Source organism: Epinephelus fuscoguttatus, linkage group LG9 (assembly GCF_011397635.1).
Source record: "Epinephelus fuscoguttatus linkage group LG9, E.fuscoguttatus.final_Chr_v1".
Classification (NCBI taxonomy): domain Eukaryota; kingdom Metazoa; phylum Chordata; class Actinopteri; order Perciformes; family Serranidae; genus Epinephelus; species Epinephelus fuscoguttatus.
In genome coordinates this window covers 12,164,044-12,183,546 of record NC_064760.1, presented here as the reverse complement: position 1 = coordinate 12,183,546, position 19,503 = coordinate 12,164,044, and the positions used below count along the sequence as shown (strand labels likewise).

Sequence of the window (19,503 nt, the reverse complement as noted above, 5' to 3'; positions counted from 1 at the left end):
GCTGTTGGGTTCAAATAAATATGCGGATCTTCAAGGGGGGGGAGTGATACGAACTAGGGGCAGTTTTCTTAATGGTAAAAAGTTCCGCACAGCAGCTTTAATTTACATTTTTCCTGTTATTATATGGAAGACCACATTTAAATTATGCTTGGATACATTATACATGGATGTTAAATATAGTTTGTGTGTATCTGTGTACATGCCGAGATCAGAATGACATGGTAGATGTGGATTTTTTATTTTTTTGGCCATATTTATTTATTTCCTGTTATTCAAAACTGACCTTTAAATCCAAACCTGACTTAAGAAAGAACTGAAATAAAAAAGGCAGCAGCGTCCACAATTACAAGAAGATATAAATTGATTTTGACATACCTGCTGGGCTTCCCAATGTCAGATGTCCATACACTGTTACAGAAGCAAGGAGTCCTTTAGAAAACCTCCAGCGTGACTCTATTCACAGGTCACTTACTCCAGGGTCTAAAAGAAAACAAAAGAAACACAAATCAGAGCAGACATGGATAGTGAGCTCACGACTTTAACCGACTCAGCCACCACAAATGCCCAGTGATCCAGGGTAAACATCCTTGAAGAAATGTCAGTCCTAGGAAGAACATTAGCTAAACCACACCCGCATCGCAGGCAAGAAAAGACCTGTTTGACATATGCACAGTATCTTTTTCCTTGCTTGGTCAACCTGATCATTTTTCTGCCTAAACAGCTGCCAGAGAATGGCTCATTACACCATCATTTGAGTCGGGGAAGACAAGTGAGTAGTATTTGCAGGGCTCGTGCCGTTCAACTTAGTGGTGCAGGCTTGGACAGTGAATGTCCCTTACTGACTGATTGGCACATTGTTCAAATGCACAGGAGCAACAATTTAAACGCAACACTCTGTTTTTCAAAGAAGAGCATAAACATACTTTCTGAGCAGACATTAGCTAGCTACCTTTCATTACAAAACCCTCAGTGCTGCTTGGTTAATCTGCCCGTGCTCGGTGTGGCTGTGGATCTCTGACACCTTAGTTCATTGAGTGGGAGAGAGCAGCACGCTCAGTCGACTGTAACGCAGCCAGAATTAAACTGGTAACTGATTGCAAAGTGTCCACAGCATATGTGAAACAACAGTTTACTTGTTCTTGTCACTCAGTATATCTTACCAACGGGCTGCACTCACAGACTGTAAAGAAACGCTTACAATGCTTGTCTCCTAGGATGCCAAAACTGCAAGTCAAGGCAATCCAACCAAAATCCATTGCAGCTGATAGAAAAACTATAAAATGCTGAATACTAAGTTGCTAATGATACTGATAGTAATGAATGTAGGGGTTTTAAGATGTTGTATATGACATTCAGAGCAAAATTGTAGCAGAAAAAAAGATTGCTATTTAAAGATATAGTGTCATGAACAGAGAATGAAGCTATCCACCCTCTGTCTGTTGTGGTAGACGGTCTGGCCACATATCATTATGAGAGCATATAAGTGCACGTGACTCACTGTATGTACATCCCACGTGTTACCAAACATGCTTGGAAAAAATAACTGCACTCCACTAGCCTTCCAATCACTGCCCTACCACTGTCATCGCAAAAGCATAATGCCCCCCCAATTTGCCCCCCCCCCCCCCCCAGTGTTAACACCATTAGCTTTGTCAGCATGGTTGCCATTGTTAGTGCTGTTCATGCTGTTAGCACTGTTAGGATGATTCTGTCACAGACTCGGTATCATTAGATATGCTCTGAATGTCATATACAGCTCCTGTAAAGGTGGCACTGTGAAGTGTTAGTGAAGAGTGTCAACACATATGATGGCTGAAAAGTCATCATTCACTCAGCTGTCAGTTTATGTTTTCGAATAGTTGTTGGTAGGTAGGTTTTGTTGCTTAAACCTACCGTTTAAGCAACAAAATTACTTTGATAGGCTGAAAAAAGATGATGTTTTGGGTAAAAATAAGTACATCTGTTCGGCAATAATAACGTAATGTGACATAAATACATCACATAAGTGACGCAAGTACATGACAACAGTACATAAATTACGTTATGTTAAAACAATGTTGACTTTTGGGCTCACATAAGACACTAACTGTGATCTACTGAGTCAACTTCTTTTTTGTTTGGCCCTGCACTGACTTCCTCCCTCTTTATACTGCATCAGTGGCTCTCAGAGTCAAGTGCTGCCGCCAATGGGTTTACAGTGTTGTTACTTAAAAGCTCTGTACTTCCAATAAAGACACGTAGGGTGCCTTTGATGTTGATGCTACACACCCAGAGGCCTGACAAAGTGTTGGTATTTGACGACCTGAGGATGGGAACAGGCTGAAATGATGTGTTCACTGGGTTCTGAAAGCTTTCCAATAAAATCCATGCCTTTGACTGGTAGAGTTCTTGAGTACTAGGCGAGTCAAAACACATGACGAAGCAGAAAGTAGTATTTCATAATGCACATTGTAGTGCTGAGTGGGGCAATAGCTTTGATGTCACTGAACTTCCAAACCACAAGAGCCCCCGATGCCAAGGATTAGTTCTGTTAAACCCTGAATATTGTTTTAATGATTACTCTTTTCCCTTTTATTTATTTATTTATTTATTTATTACATAAATACACCAACTTAAAGACCCTTTAAAATATTGTGTTAGTGTAGTTATATTGCTATGTTTTTTTTAATTACACAACCTTCAGTCATTCTCACATCAGGATAGATGTACAGTAGCATTTTACATTTTGTAGATTTCTTCTAAATATAACTGACAGTTAACCTTTTATACTGTTACTATCAAAACTCTTTCTATCTTTTTATCAAAGAAACATACGCTGAAAAGTCTATGAGAAGCCACTCTCATCCATACTGCTACTGGATTCAGAACAGATTATGAAACTGTGAAGCATAAGAAAACCGAAGGCCTCAAAAGCCTTAACGCCAGCAGGAATTTACTCACTATATCAAAGTTCAGCAGTACTGGTTTGCCCGGTGATTCCACTTGCTAAGCCACATTTGAGCCACTTAAACAGGCCATATCTACAGCAGCTAAAAATGTAGCATCATTTCATGTGTGGTATAGTTTCCCTCCCAACTCAAACTGTTTGTTGCACACCACCAGACGTGTGAGCAGTGGATGCTGACACCTAAGAAACGCTCACCTCTTCCTCTGACTTACCAGTGCTGCTATTTTCATCCCACCCACTGATCAGTCTAATCCACTGTTGGAGGATTTGTGCACTGTGGTACAGAGCAATTGTGCTGCGGCAAAATGAGTGTGGCTTAATTGGAGCAAAGATTTAATGAGGGCCCCTTGAGGATTATCATCTGTGGCTTAGAAATGGCCCAGGTAGCGGAAGACACGGTCAAAAGGATCAGCTAACAGCCTTCTAAATTGGAGTGACAGTGCTGAGCTCCAACTGTGCCAATAAAATCTTTACGTTTTTTTGTTTTTTTTTTTCCAGGGGGGTCCTTGGAGAGAGGTGAACTAAAGTGAAAATCTCCGAGGAAAATATGGCTGCAGGACCCAACAGCTTTCTGTTGCAGCTGGAGGAAAGTAATGGAACATTTTTCCCCATTTGATCTTGTAACCTACAACACTACTGTGTTTCTGCTTAAACTGCCTGTAAATTAAGACATTTTTTTACTACACTGTCTGCTAAATATTACGCTGTTATTACTGCAATAAAAGTTAATTGAAAATATTGTTGCTAAGTAGTTTTGTTTAATATAATAGGAACAAAAATCACATGGGAACATGACACATAAAATCAGTGAGTTTCTCAGGTCATTTTTTACAACTAATGATTATTTTCATTATCTTCTATTTCACAGATTACACTCTAGATTAACTGATTAATTGTTTGGTCTACAAGATAATTCCCACTGAGGTAATATTATCAAATTGCCTGTTTTGTTTGATCAACAGTGTAAAACTAAAAAATAGTCAGTTCACCATCAAACATAAGAAAGAAATACAGCAAATGAGCACAATTGAGAATTATGGAAAAAGTAAACATTTGGCTTTTTGGTTTGAAAAACAAACCATTTATAATTAGAATAGTTGTGAAATATTTTTCTGTTAAACAACTTAACCGATAATTGACTAACTGTTTCAACTCGAAACATTTTACTGCTGAAAAATTTGATCATTTCATGAGAGAAACGAACACACAAATACCAGCGCAATGGCAGAGAGGTAAAGTAGAGCCCTCACTAGCTCTCCAAGCAGTTTATTTCTCTGAGAAGCCCGTCTCCACTTGACAGCCACAGATCAGACATGACTGACCAAGATAAATGGTTAGGCTCTAAAGTCAGATCAATTCAATCTAGCAACTGTCCTCGCCAGGAACAAAAGGCCACACTGTCAACAAGGCTCAACTCACTCCAATGCTTATTCACTGTCTTTTTGTCCTTGTTACGTAAATACCCGAAGCTGTGAATGTCCTGCTTTTTTTTTTAAAGTTGTACAGGTAAAATCCTCAAGCTCTAAACTAGTTCACCTCATTTGTATCTCCACTGTCTGATTTTCCTTTCTTTTTGTTTTGTTTTGTTTTTTGTTTTTTTTGGGGTCAGTCTTTCAGTTCAGCCCTGCAGGCTACAGAAGTTGTGTGCAATAAACCCTTTCAATCACCGGCTTGTTTCCATAAGCCCCATAGTACACCACCATTTCCCTGTTGGACTTATGATGAGACTTTACATCCTCTGTCATGAATTATTTCACATTTCAATTCAGTGGGTTTCAAGGTCTGAACTCAGCCACACTCAAGACAGGGCTGGAGTCATCATCTGCAGCAGTGTTACTCAGCCCACAACGCCGGCAGCCATTTCATTATGTAGGAAGACATGAAGGGCAAGTCAGAGTCTGTGCATTCAATTCAATTGATGACACAAACAAAGGAAGCTTTTAGGGCCCAGCTGCATTGATCCAAAGCTCAATTAAGTAACATGCACAATAAGGGGCACTAACGGCAGTCATTTCTAGACTCATCACTGCATTTTGTCCAAATATGTTCTTGCATTGACTGAACTGACAATTTCAAGTCACACATTAGCACTGGTTATATCTTAAAGGAGCCGTGCGTAAGATTTAGCAGGATTTGATGGCATCTAGTGGCGAACACTGAAGACTGCAAAAGCTGAAACTTGTCCCTGTTAGAATTCCTTCAGTATTCATTGTTGCATAAAGAGGTTTTCTGTCAAGGTGAGTATTCCCACCCACTGGAAATGTCTGGCGTGGCAGTAGGCCCAGACTGATAGAGAGAGTGAAACAGAATGTTGAGCTCACGTCATCAGGATGGTCTCACAATTAACACCTAATACTGTTTGCTTTCCTTAACTAACTAACTAACTAACTAAATGTGTGCTCACCTTTTTTTGTGATCCAGATGTTCTAGAGATTTTTACCATGATCCAAACTATTTGCAGAGGTCGCCTCCTCTCCCAAACAAATGGACCCGGTGATTTAAACCAGTACAAACACTTAATAAAGCAGTTTTGTTTGTCTGACACTGTTCAGCTTGTCAGAGATGGGCCGCTAGCTTTTTCTCCCTGATAACTAAAGAACTGGACGGGACGGAGGTTTTTGCCAGGAGCAGAAATATCTGCAGGTGTTTGCTCCTCTCCAAAGCAGTAAAAAAACAGAATAAAGTGTTTTTCCGATGCTGCTAGTTGTACAGGGTCTGCTACTTACGGTGGCTAACGCAAAAATGCAAATGTTCCTATCTAGAGCCAGTGTTTGGTTTGTTAGTTGTGGGCTACCGCAGAAACATGGCAATGCAACATGGCAGACTCTGTGGCAGAGTCCTGCACTGGGTCGGGTACCCACGGGTACCCGCAAAAACAGTTGATTTGCGGGTGGTTTTTAAAAAAACAATTTTTCCCGGGTTCGGATCTGGGTGGAAAAAATAACATGCGGGTCGGATCGTGGGTTTAAACACATCAGTCATTAGTTCGGTAAACTACAGATAACTATCTTGGTCATTATTTACTCTCTGAGGATCGCCTCCGCTATTTTGCAACGGTCATTGGTTCAGCTGTTTACACGCATTTCACCATCTAATAACACAATTTGTGATTGGACGACAGAATCAACATGGCTGCCACCGTCTAACAAGCGCCGCTTCCAAAACAGTAAATAATTATTTAGGTATTTGAGAAATAAGTGGATAAAATGTACAACTATCACTTTATAATGTTTCTGAAGTGTTTCCCTGATGGATTACTTCTCTCCTCGATGGATTCTAAAAACACGTGACGGCTCATAACTGCTGAACGTTGCTCTGGACAGAAAGTAAGTCTATTATGACACATGTAAAGTTCCTTTACATAGATTAAAAGTTTAAAAGCATCAAACGTAACAAACGAGTGCTTTTATAATTGTATGGGAGAAGAACACAGAGGGTTGATGATGGAGCTGAAGTCAGGTTTTTATTGTGAGAGCTGCTTCATTCAGGTCGTTGTTTACTCACTGGCACCTGAACTGTGGCGATATGCTGTTCAATATTCAGCCAATATGACCCAAAATGATTACTTTAAATCCGGGTTACGGGTCGGGCTGCGGGTCGTGTTTCAACGGGTCGGACCGGGTTGCGGTACTAATTAGCCTGATGCGCGGGTTTGCGGTTCGGGTGCGGGTTTGTACGTCGCCAGGTCGGGTCGGGGCGGATCTTGAAACTGGACCCGTGCAGGACTCTGCTCTGTGGACAAGGACCTACTCCCTATGTAGATATAAACAGCTCATTTTAAGATAACGAAAACATGATTCTTCTTATTTTCCAGTGATTAAATAACGTATTATGTTGTATTTCATTTTTGCATTTATATTCCCCTACACATTGGACCTATAATTCACTGTGAGTGCATGCTTAGTGAATATAGGAGTTAATGCACCATTACATTTGAAGTCTGCTATGATCAGATTTCTGTAAAAAATTGTATTTGTAGATATGACTAACACAAAACATTTCCCATATTTTACAGAGAAATACAGCTCCTCATTAAAACGTTAGCTATTTGACTATTTTAAGAGCAGTATGGTGACAAATCTAAATTACAGAATGCATTAGTGATTTGATTCACATAATGGTTCTCTTCCTTTACAGTGCCTATAATATACTACCGTGGAAATCCAGAATTCTCGCTAGAGCACAATTTGAATTTGCTCAGCGAGTCACTCACACTGGTAATCAGTAATGATGCTCATTACCCATGCCCTTGGAGCCAAGCTGCACCAATCACATCGGTGTATCTGATATAGGCGGGCCACAGATGACGACAACGCTGCGATGACGAAGTCCGGAATCAGTCAGTAAACATTGCAAGATGGCTACGGATGAACACCAGTTGTTTGAAACGGCTTTGGCCGCTACAGTGAACAAGTTAGACTTGGCTTTTTCTCTAAAAGAGGAACAGAAGACGGCGCTCGAATGTTTTCTTTGCAAGAAGAACATTTTTGCTGTTTTGCCGACCAGATACGGCAAGAGTCTAATCTACCAGTTAGTTCCGCTGGTAGCTAAGCTCTGGATACTTCACCCTGTGTATTGTTCTGATTGGTCGTAGTGTTATCCAATTGCGTGCAGTGATATTTTCAAATGCATGCTTGGTGTCACCCCTCGAGTTGGGCCATTTGCATTACTCATAGCCAGACCCTAAATCTCTCTAGATTTAGATTTGGATTAGTCTGGATTTCCATGCTAGTGATATACGGTTATTAAAGTGAATATGATGGTGAGAACTCCTGGTACAATGCTATGATTTCTTTTGAGTTTTCGCTGTCTCAAAGATGGGGACAGTCGGACCTGTATATTTAGCGCCTTTTATATTCAAAATAACAATGAGGCACATGACTTTGGCACATCATTTTTGAAGATTATTTTTCATTGCATAGTACACTCCATTGTGATAACTTCACATAACCAAAAGAGTAAGATACTACTTTCAAGTGTTTGATGGAAATGACAACATATTACACATTTCAACACTTGATTTAACAGTGTAACTGATCTACATGTACATGAAGGGAAGCTGCCAGCCTCCAATCCATATTGCCTGGAGTAGCTTTATGAAAAGTATTAACAACCTCCCCTCATCCTTCTTTTCATCTGTCTCTCTTCAAAGAGAATAAAACAGAATAGACGAAAAGCAAATTCAGCTCCCTTTTTTTTTTTTTTTTTTTTACACACAAAGGGAAAGTGGCAGCATAAAAACATGAAGACTATTAGTTCAAAAGGTCACTAAAATGTCACAAAGAAATCATGAAACTTTTGGGTCAGAGGTATATGTTTGCAAGCAGATCTATACGCACACAGCTTGGATGAAACAGAAAAGGAAACAGTGTCAGGAAAGTGTCAGCACTTTAAACATAAACAGACGGAGAAGAGAAGATGAAGGCAAATCTGCCTGCCAGACAACGTTAATAATAAGAAAAAATCAAAAACAAAAAAATAAATAAATGAACAATTTCAGACTTTACAGTTGGCCAGAAAGCTGTGCAAGAGGCAGGAAAAATATATATAAAAAACATCTGTTGGAAAAGATTAAAAAAAAAGGCTGTAAAAGAAAAATACTTGTGCCTTTGGCCCCATGCTGAGAGCTCAGTGACCACTACAGTGTAATGCTGCGTGAGTACTTCCCCAAACAAAGGTTTATTGCATGATTGCTTATAGCACACAGTGTCCGAGTCAGACTCCAACAGTGTCTCAACCTTGGGACCTTGTTTTATGAGGCCAGTCTTGAGCGATTTGCAGAGAGAAGACCAAAGACGGAGTCTGCCCCCACCCTCTCATAGTAAGCACAAGGTTATGGAGCACAGTGCCAACAGCTGAAGTGAAGCAGTTTTCCTAATTGAACAACTACAGTACTGCCAGACATGAAGAATTGTTGACTCCGTTTCCATCTTCAGTCTGACATTGAGCTGATGTTTTCAGTTTCTCTGTCTGCAGTGTAACGGAAAAAATATTGGTTCCATTTTCATGAAACTTGGTGGAAGAGTGTAGCATGAGCCAAGGAGGAACCCACTAAATTTTGGAGCAGATCTGAATCATGTGGCGGTTACACTATTTTTCACTTTCACTAACATTGTAAAACTGGGCGATTGGCCTTGGCGGAAAAAATAATATAGAAACGAAATGCACAACAAGGGTTTTGGCAAAGTGTTGATCACTGGTAGTAGACAGTGTTGGGTAAGGGTTACTTTAAAAGTAATCAAAGTATGTTACTCTGTTACTTTTTAAAAAAGTAACCAGTTACTTTACTGCATTACTCCCTGAGTAAAGTAACTCGATTACTTTAAAAGTACTTCCAACGTTACTCCCTGAGAAAATTGACTCAAGCACTTTAGAGTATTCTACATTTCCTATTGGGCAATGGACCACAGAGCGCTAAGCCTACATTTGTCTCCAAAATTAAAGTTATGGACCACTTGCCCTTCACTGAGATCCAATTCTCCCATCACAGCCGTCACTTTGACCAGTAGACAGCTGTATGACAACAACACCCCAGCATTTTTAATATTTCCTCTAGGGATGTTACCACACAGCGTAAAAGGGGGAAATGATGGTGTGAAACAGCAGAGGCACTTTGTCAACCCGCTGAGTTAACGTTACTGTCATTAGCATCAAGCTAGCAAACAATGGTACATCCTCATGGTCGGACATAAAGTAATAACATTAACAAATAGTAGCGGGGCTTTTACTCACCACAACTGCAGAGGCTCCCAGCTTCATCTGAAACAAACTACATTATAGACGATCCATTATTTATTAATCCCTCTGTGTGTTTATATATTTACTTTTTATCCGCTCCGTTGTCTTTATAAAGTTAACATATCGCAACGTCATTTCAAACTCAACACTTGTTTCAAATTAAAAGCCCCTTATAACCTCGGCTAGAGAATCCCTCCATTTTCTAAATAGGCTTTTATTCTGAAACATTTGTCAGAACTTCCTGTTGAAGATACAGTAGTTGACAGTTTACGTATGGCGCTTCAAATGAAGCTCCTGCCATCTGCTGACGCTTTTAGGTGACTACAACAACATGTCGGCTGGCACATGAACAGACACAGTGACTCAAATAATAGTGAAAGTAATAAAAATAGGACAAGAATAACCCGATGACATCACACACGCCGTGAAAGACGACCGGGGATAATTGGTGAGTATCAGCGTGTAGCGTTAGCGTGTACCAGGCATAATGCAAGTCCTGTGTCTGAAATATGTCTGTCAGCGAGTCCTCCTCCACCTTTTTTTAGACTCCACCGTAGAGAACGGCAACATTTCTCCGACCACGTAGCTAGCCACAAGCTCTGTGGCTTCTGTCAGACTGATAGGTTTAACGTTATCTCCGTTATTAGAACCAAACGACAGTCGTTGCTGTTTCGGAGCTGAAGGACCAGCGTTCTAAAAGTAACGGAAGTAACTGATGTCTTCTTTGAAAATGCACTTAAGTATTTGATTACTCAAACAGCAAACTAACGTGTTAGGTTACTTGTTACTGCAAAAAGTAATCAAAGTACTCTAATACCCAACTCTGGTAATAGACTTCAAAGTAAAAAAAACAAGTGTTGCACACGCTGGCTCCATATACATTTCTGTTTGCTCCAGAAGATGGCCTGAGGGCAGAAATGTCATCTAAATGAAAGAGAAATGCATATGAAGACATAGTATGCAACATTTGCTCTCTAGTGTCTTGGTGGAATGCATGCCTTACAAACCACAGTTACCATGATCTCAATAGAAAACAGCAGGCGTGGAAGCATGTAAGTGCAATACTGGAAACATCCATCATGGAGGAGAAGCTCCTGGACCAACTGGTGGTACCCCTCATGATCTACCCTCTTTTTAAAGGGCCTCATGTACCCACACAGATCTCTGTTTCCCTGTGTCCAACAAACTATTTACTGACAGCCTCTCACCCTCAACCAGAGCTACAGCAAGTACCCTCTGCCTCAACATCTTAGGAACTAGATACTAATTACTGTGGAAAAAACTGCTATGGTTGGGAAATGTGGATAAAATAAATATTTTTAATTACGGGACATTATTATAGGACTGACTGTTGATGCAAAATAGTTACACAATGATACTGATAATCATCACTTACGTAGAAATAATGACTAAGTGGGTACGGGACAATAATAAAACATTACTTCACTTTACTGTAATTCTGCCTTAAAAAAAAAAAAAAAAAACAAGAAAAGACAACCCTACAATATACTATATCACTTAAACCACGTGTTTTTCTAATCTTCTACCCTCTAATTTACATTTATTCTATTAGTTTTGGAAATATATCCAGAGATATGTACTGTTTGCACTTGCAGATTTGTATATTAGAAGACTGGGCTGTTGTCCTTGGTGGAGGTCAGTGCTTTCTAAGTGGCCTTTCTAAAGGTAAAGTATCATGCCTAAATTATAACTGAAATAACCAATTTATATAGTGTCCACAACACAGAGCTATACAGGTTATTAAAGACGAAACCCTAGATATTCCCCAGATAATGTATGGTTATCTTTAAAAAAAAAAGCAATGCGTGTAGACCATTACTCAAGTTAAAACCCTCGACTTTCTGAAAAACATGTCATGCCTTATGCTCCCATTGTTTTGTAAGAGCAAAGTGACGTGACATGCATTCACATAATGACTATGAAATGGAGTGAATGGAAATATCAAATATATTTGCTTTGTCCCATTTTGTCTTTGTAATGTTGTAATGTTTATAATCAGAATATATACAGAAGACAAACTCTGTCTTAGAGACACTTTCAGTCTCTCTGAAGCTGTTTTCCTGTCTCGTTCTTTTTATCGCGTGCAGACACACAATGCTTTATGCAGTACATTTAGCTGAGGGAAGTGATTTAAAACTGCTGGCCTAAAGCCCTCACACCCTGCCACACAAGCACACAGATGACGTGAGACTCTGGGAACCCTGATGTGATAGCACATGCCACCAAATCCACAGTTAATTGGACACTTCCTTCACGACAGGCCTGTGGTAAACAGCAGCAAGCAAATAACAAGGCTAAGACGAGCTTCCAGAATGAACAAGAGAAAATAGCTCAGATAACAAAACCAACAGCAGATGTGTTGTCCTCTGCAGTATATTGTGTTTAGAACAACAACTCTTCTTTGACTGCATAATCCTCAGCATTCTGCTAAACTGATTAGCCTTCCCATGCTTAACAGCTGGTATCTTAGCCCAATTTGTCCGGCTTGGAAATGTTAAGCAGAATCATGTCTGCTGCATTCTTCGTGCCAAATGGACATTTGTGTGTAGAAAATGGTCAGCAGCCAGGTACTGAGTAGGGATTGCACATGATCAAAAAGGATTTCATGGAAGCAGATTGAGAGAGAGAAGATTTATGGAAATATAGCACTGCATTGTGCTGGATGTCTCAATTTTCCTGAGCCAGTCCACATGTGGTTGTTTAGCTGCTGGAGGATGTGAGGGTTTAGAGAGGCATCCAGCTCACCGCAAACAGTTGATTCCAGCTGAAGTAAACCAGTCACTGGTGAAGAATGTCAAACACCTAGCAAGCCAAGGAGACACAGTTTTTTCAGCAGTAGTGGGCTGAAAGGCAAGTGAAGTTTTGACATATTCCACTACACAGGGAGGCTTATGCTGCACCGTACCTCTGCATAGTCCACTTTGCTGAAATTCTGAATTACTGGCTCCCCTGACAGCCGAGATAGCAGCAAGCTGTAGACATGCATCCAAGTTTTAAAATGTCTCTACAGAATGTTCAAGATGATAAATGACCTTTTTCTGACTATGATGAAAATTTGGAAGGAAGCAATTAAGACTAATGGCACATCTAGGAGCTGGTGGTGAGACTGCCAACATAAATAACACCTCGACTTAAAAATTCCTGATTTTGAGTTTACAACAGCTTCAGAATTTTCACTCATAGCTTGAATGGGCTATATCCACATGTTAGGCGTGAGACAATCACATGAAGTGGGTGACAGTTTGAGCAGACAAACATACACTGTAGATTCAAATAACTGTATGTGCATGATTTTGCTGTTTTAATACACAATTGAAGTTTTACTGTCACTAGAATATGAAAATCAAAACCAAGTAGGAACTTCTGGAGATGAAAAATGAGGCCTACACAAAGGTGCTGAAACATGCAGTTCCCTGAGTGGCCACTTGAGGCTGGCTCCAAGCAGAAACAACAAGCTGACAGTCATTCATAACAACTGTAAAGGTGTTTTTTTTTCATATAACACACCCATTTAAATGTTATTCATATAATCAAGGACGTGGCCGCTTTAAGCCACTACCAATGCCACAATTGTTGGTCGCCTAAAAAAAGTCGTTTGGTGTTTGGTTGTACTAAAAGACCATCTAAAGCAGGAATACTCAACTTTTTTTGCCTGTGAGCCTGTTTTGCACTCATGAAAATAAGCATTAGCATTATCACAGTTAACCACAGCTGTAAATGCACTGTGCTAACAAGCTACCAGCTAGCGGTTATCTCCCCCCTCTGGTCCAAATATGTTAACTTCAGGATCAAAAAATCCAAGACGGCGACCAGGAAAATGCAAAAATGGTGTGGCTACGTCTATATTTATTATAGTCACCACCACCAAAACTGGCTGTTATGTTTTTCACTTGTTGGTGAAGCATCATTAGATAACACATTTAGCTATGTAACTCTCTGAAATACAGTTACAATCCTTTATCTATGTAAGATAACTGAACATTTCTTTAAAGCAGGTTTAATGAATCCTCTTGAATTCAGTGTCAGTAATCAGACTAATAAAAAGATGAGCGGTAGCATCATGATCTCATCAGCATTGTTCACACCAGAGCTTGAGTTCTGTATCAAATAAAAAAGGTTGAAGAATGTGAAGGTAGTATTATTTTGTCACTCATCATGGTGCCTCTTCCACACCTGCCTCACAGCTGCAGCGATGCAAGGAGGCATTCCTGCTGTCTGTCTGTTACACTTGTACAACTCACTCAGTCATTACACCTGCAAACTGTACAGATAACACAAATACAAAGGTGACATGAAACAAACCAGAATCTAAGACTGGTGTACATGTGCATGAGGAAGCAGGAAATTTCCCCAAACACACGACATGTTAATGAGGTTCCCAGACGTGTTAGAGTCAGTCTGTCAGGTAGCTGTAGATTTTTATGGTAAATCTATGAGAGACCATCGATCTGTCAGTTAATCAATCAATATACAAAGTGTTTGTTGGATAAAGTGTTCCTGAATTTGACTAGTTGCTCCAGCTCTCAAGCACAGAGCTTTTATCTGCATGGTTTGTGACCTAAAGTCTTTATTTGTTGCATTCAAAACCCTGTCACTGAATAAAGGTTTAATCACTCGGCTTCAGCACTGATACACTGTATGTCTACATTTACAGTATTAGAAATATACAGTAGATATGATATAGACTATATCAACATTCAGAAAATGTGGGCACAACAATGGACAGCTGCTGTCTGTTAGCAGTTGATACAAAACAGTCCATATAGAGTTTCTTCTGGGAATAAAAGGCAGGAAATCTAAAAGGTTCAATTCTTGTTATTCTTGAATCTGCATAGCAAGACATATACAGCACATTAGTTTCATCAAGCGCTTCATTGATCCTATTTTCACATTAATGGGGAGGTTAGTGAAGTAATGTAGGTCATTTGGCTACCTTTGTGGACCACACAGCTCACAACTGACAAACACAGCAATTAAATACACATTAAAGGTAAATCAAATATCGCTTTAAGATTGCACTGTTCTCCCCTCCCCCTAAGAATGCGACTGACCACAGCAAAAGGAAATCAAATCACAGCTTTTTTTGCTTCTTTTGTACCTGAAGCATTTTCTATCAACTCAAAGCTAGTCTTGTGAAAATTTAATTTCATGGGTGACGGTGATGCAGATGGGATACTGGTTTCTGGACAATTAGAATTATGTTATTTCTCAAATAAATCTGTCTCTTAGTGACACCCTGATTTCTCCCTCAGCACTGTGTGTGATTGTGTTTTACAAGCAACTGCTTGTTTTTAACAGGAAGTTAGGCTTGCCCAAATATCAATCAACAAATTCAGCATGACATTTTGCATGTGTGCCTGTCTCTCTGTGCGCTCAGTGCTACAATGAGTTATTCTTGATCTAAATGCACTAGCAAATGTCTGCTTCCACTCTGCCCATCTCTGTGACCCATGAACAATTATACATTTCTGCTATTATCATATTTCATCTGTTTCATGCAAATCCCTACCATTCGTGCAGCTTTGTGCCCTCGGGAATACGCTATTATTTTGTTATTCAAGTTGCTGAATGTTTCTTTCATTTGACAAAGTCTGACAAAATGACTCAGGCCTATGAATTAAGTATTTGTACTTTTGCCTCCACAACAAATGAGAGGAACAGTTTGAGTCACGCAATGAAAAAAAAAAAAAACAACAGCATCACGCAACAAATAGTCATCTGTTTCATTGTTTCATTTCTCTTAATTCAAAAATTGAAGCTTCATACATATACAATTACTCCTGTTCAGACAAAGAAAGTGTTTAGATACATAAATGTAATTCAATGTGAAAAATGTTTTTTTTTTTTCTCTTGTATAGGGTTCAGAGTTAAAGGTCACCCATGCAAAAATGTCGGAGTCAAATAATTCCCATGCTTTGTGTGTTAAAAGTATTGGGGTATTTTGTCTGTTTTTTGTCATAACTGTGCCTGTTAATGCCTAGAATTCCACATTCATCACAGCACCTACCATATACAAATTATGTTACTAAAGGGACAGTTCACCCCAAAATCAAAACACTATTTTTCCTCTTACCTGTAGTGCTATTTATTTATCTAGATCTGAGATATTCGACTGGCTTAGCCTGGGGCCACTTTTGCAAAATGACAGGAGACCAGGGGCCTCATTTATAAAAGAGTGCTTAGGATTCATACTAAAAGTTGACGTGCGCCCAAAAGCTGAAAATGGCGTGTGCCAAAAAATAATCTGATTTATAAAACCGTGTGCACGCAATGCAAATCACCTCATGAATGTGATCGGCATATAAATAAGCGGGCATGTGAGTGTTCTCTCGTTGAGAGTCACGGCGACAGGTGTGAGAAACTAACCAAAAAACGGAATTTCTCCGAGACTGAGCTCGAGACCCTTTAACGGGAGGTGGAGGACTGAAGAAAGATTTTATTTGGTGGCCACAGCAGAGGGATCACTAATAAAAGAAAGCAAGAAAAGTGGCAACACATCAGCTGTGTCTGTGGGACTGCATGGACAGTGACAGAGAAAAAACGTGGTCTGATCTAAAGGTAGACCAAATATTTCTACTCCTTTACCAACATGTAGTTAATGTGTTGCTTTTAAATTTGAGGATGTTTGACATTGATGTGCGACATAAAGAATCACATTCATTAAAGGTGGAGGCAAAAAGGAGTATGCGCCAGTGCCATCTTGCGCAATTACGCACGGGGGTCACTGCAGTATTTATATGTTTATGGCAATTAGTCTGGTCAGACTCCCGGCCTGAATTACAGCATGAACCAGTGGTATCCCTGTCCCAAAATACAACGTGTAATTTGAAATACAATTCAAAGATGAAAGTGTAATAGGCGAACATGTTTCGGTGCCGGTTTTGTCATGAACAGCACATGTCTAAGTAGGGCTGATGAAATGAGTGTAACAGTTGTGCTTAATGGCTGTATTTCGAGACATGATAAATGCACTGGAAATATTTAGCTAAAAAAATAAATATATTCCATGCAGTCACGCCGTCCTCTCCCCCTCCTGCGTTCACAGAGTGGACAATGAGACGTTAGAGGCAGTGCAAATTAAATGCGTATTTAGAAAGAATTTCAATTCAGGATTTGAGTTGGATTTTACAACGTTTTTATGAAACAATTATCGCTCACTTCAAGCGCAAAATAAAGCTGCTGGATTTAATTTCAATGATAACGTCAATCTAAGGTGGATATAGCGTGACATTAAATTTGTGTGAGACTTCAATAAAAATCTGACTCCACTCCTCCACCTTGCTGTCTGCGTCGCCACTTCCCAGTGTCTTCCAAAATGTGCGCACGCATGACTCAGAGTTTGCTTACAGGTGCGCACATTCTCCCGCCAAGTTTATTTTTATAAATCACAACCTTTGCGTGGGAAGTGGCGGACGCCACTTTCAAGCCCCGTTTGGTGCGTAAGCAAGCTTTATAAATGAGGCCCCAGGTGCCAGTTAATAAACGGTATTATTTATCAGTATATAATACATTAATTGCCTGTTTTCAGCCTTTTGGTGTTTGCTGTTCTCACTTATCTTTGCCAAGAGGGAAATTCAGTCGCACCAGCCACGCACAGGTCAGGCTTATGTTGGGATATTTACACTCACCTTTTTCTGGGGTCCAGGGAATCGTTCCTTGGCACTTTTTGGATGAACAAGCTCTATTTTGATGTTTTTTTTAAATGGACTTTTGCACCTTATTTAAATTCAAATGCTGAAAAAAGGCTGGCAACCCGGCACTCAACCGACCATAACTTGAGTATCACTGATCTAGCTTGTTATGGCGTGAGTTGCTAAACACTGGAGATATCAGCCACAGAGATGTCCCCCTTCTCTCACATGTAAAGAAAATAGATAGCAATGAGCTGCTCAAATCGCCCAACAGCGATGCCTCTCGTGGGGACTTTTTTTTCCCCAACCAAACTACACTCGCCAACAATATCTAGACAAAGAAGAAGGCGTGCATCAACTGCTTGCTCACCTAGCGCCGCTGAGCAAGCTAACTTTACAACTTAGCTGAGGAGGACGCAATTAATGTTTACATCTTGCTGTGTCACACACACAAGCCTCTTGTCTATGAGTAGATGTATGCTTACTTGTGCTCAGTAATACAATTGGTGGGTGTAGCTCAGTAGAAAAAATAGTTCCAACATGAAACTGCTCACAAGAAGGTCTGTGGATTATCTCATAAACAGGTCTTGTTTCTGGAAAGAGACAGGTAAGAGGTAAAATGTGTATTTATGATTGTGGGGTGCACTGTCCCTTTAATACTACATGTTGTATCCTGTAGGTTTTGTGATTGAAATGAGCATGTGTCAAAAACAAACCATAGTATAAAAATGTGGGGTTAAACTTCCATATAATGTAGAACATGCATGTAAAATATATGTACTAAATTTCACAGCACAGATAACTCTTAGACATTCTTCATAGAAGCAACCATGGAAAACAGACTCTAAATCAAAAAACAACAATACTGAATAATAACAAAGAAGTCATATAAGATTCCTCTGTGACAATGCCATCGAACCTGCCTTTCTGTGGCCCCAGCTGTCAAAGAGGACAGCCCAATCAAACAGTCCCAGCTCAAGCATTCATCTCACAGATAGAAATCTTTTAGGTGTTAGCAGAAATGTCAGACGTTATCTGCATCCTTTTTAACTGATTTCTCTGTCTTCCATCTAGACAGGTGTTGCTTTGCCACACTCTCAGTCCAGCCTGCTTGTTACCATCGATGGCAGCTGCCAGTGTGACTTAAAGTTGTGCATCTCTAAGTCAAAAACATACAAAATGGCACCATTGATTCATGTCTTTAAATACCTTCAATGTATTTAATAGCATTATTAGACAGACAGGTTTGCATTTTTTCAATTTCCTCCGTTCTGGGTTGAAATCAATTGGCTTATCACCACGAGCAATGTGGATTGCTTTTGTCTGATGTGACAAGAAAATACTTGACAGCACAGTTGTGAGTCATAGGTTCTCACTTTGGCTTTCTGTGATTCCTTTAATATCACACACAACTGAGCGCCCTTTGGTATTGTCAGAGCATGATGGGGTGAAACTCAAATGATGCATTTTTATATTAATGTGTCTAATGAAGAGCAGCTGGACAACCTCAAATGAACATTGTGCTAGATATCAAAAAGTGGCCAAGCTGCTGAATTAAGGGACTGGATGAGGCACATTTCCCTGACATAAAATATATAAATATATACAGAATGATTGTTGGTTATAAGTTATCTTTTAGCCCCCATATTAGAAAAAGGGATTTTGTTTTTTTTTAAATCAAGAATTGTAAATAGATTGGACCCCAGTAGAGCTTTGATTCTCTATCCAACCCTGATTGGGCCTGACCTGACCCTCTGGGTTTGGGCTGGCCTAAGCTGTAATTTCTTAATATTCCCCTTGAGCTGGATCCGGTTTTCGTGATTCTATTTGAACGAAACTGGCAGTTCTCGTGCATAAATGGCAGGAGTTGCATTGGTCTGAATCAAGAGGGAAAGAGATAGAAATAGGGGCTTAGTGACAAAACAACAAACAGAGCAATATAGCGGAGAACAGGGGGAAGAGAGAAAGAGTGCATTCGAAGACGGAAACGCACCAAGGTTGTTATGCTGAACTTATTGTGCGCAAAATGCAGAGCTGATAATAACAGATTAAGATAGATTAAGATTTTTTGTGTGTGTGTTGGTGTGTGTGTCGGGATCAGGCCCTAAACTACTGCTATGGTTTGGACAAAAACTGTGCGGGTTTATGGAGGGTCATGCTGGATGT

The 19,503-nt window shown here is 39.9% G+C and overlaps 1 protein-coding gene across 3 annotated transcripts in view; it reads right to left on the bottom strand.

The window, feature by feature from the left end:
* The window catches only part of lingo2 (leucine rich repeat and Ig domain containing 2), a 322,344-nt gene that overhangs the window by 212,783 nt on the left and 90,058 nt on the right, over positions 1-19,503 (bottom strand). For all 3 annotated transcript variants that reach the window (XM_049585119.1, XM_049585121.1, XM_049585122.1), the window contains one exon: positions 376-480. The gene's annotated coding sequence lies outside the window, so the exon portion shown is untranslated. The remainder of the gene's footprint in view (positions 1-375; positions 481-19,503) is intronic.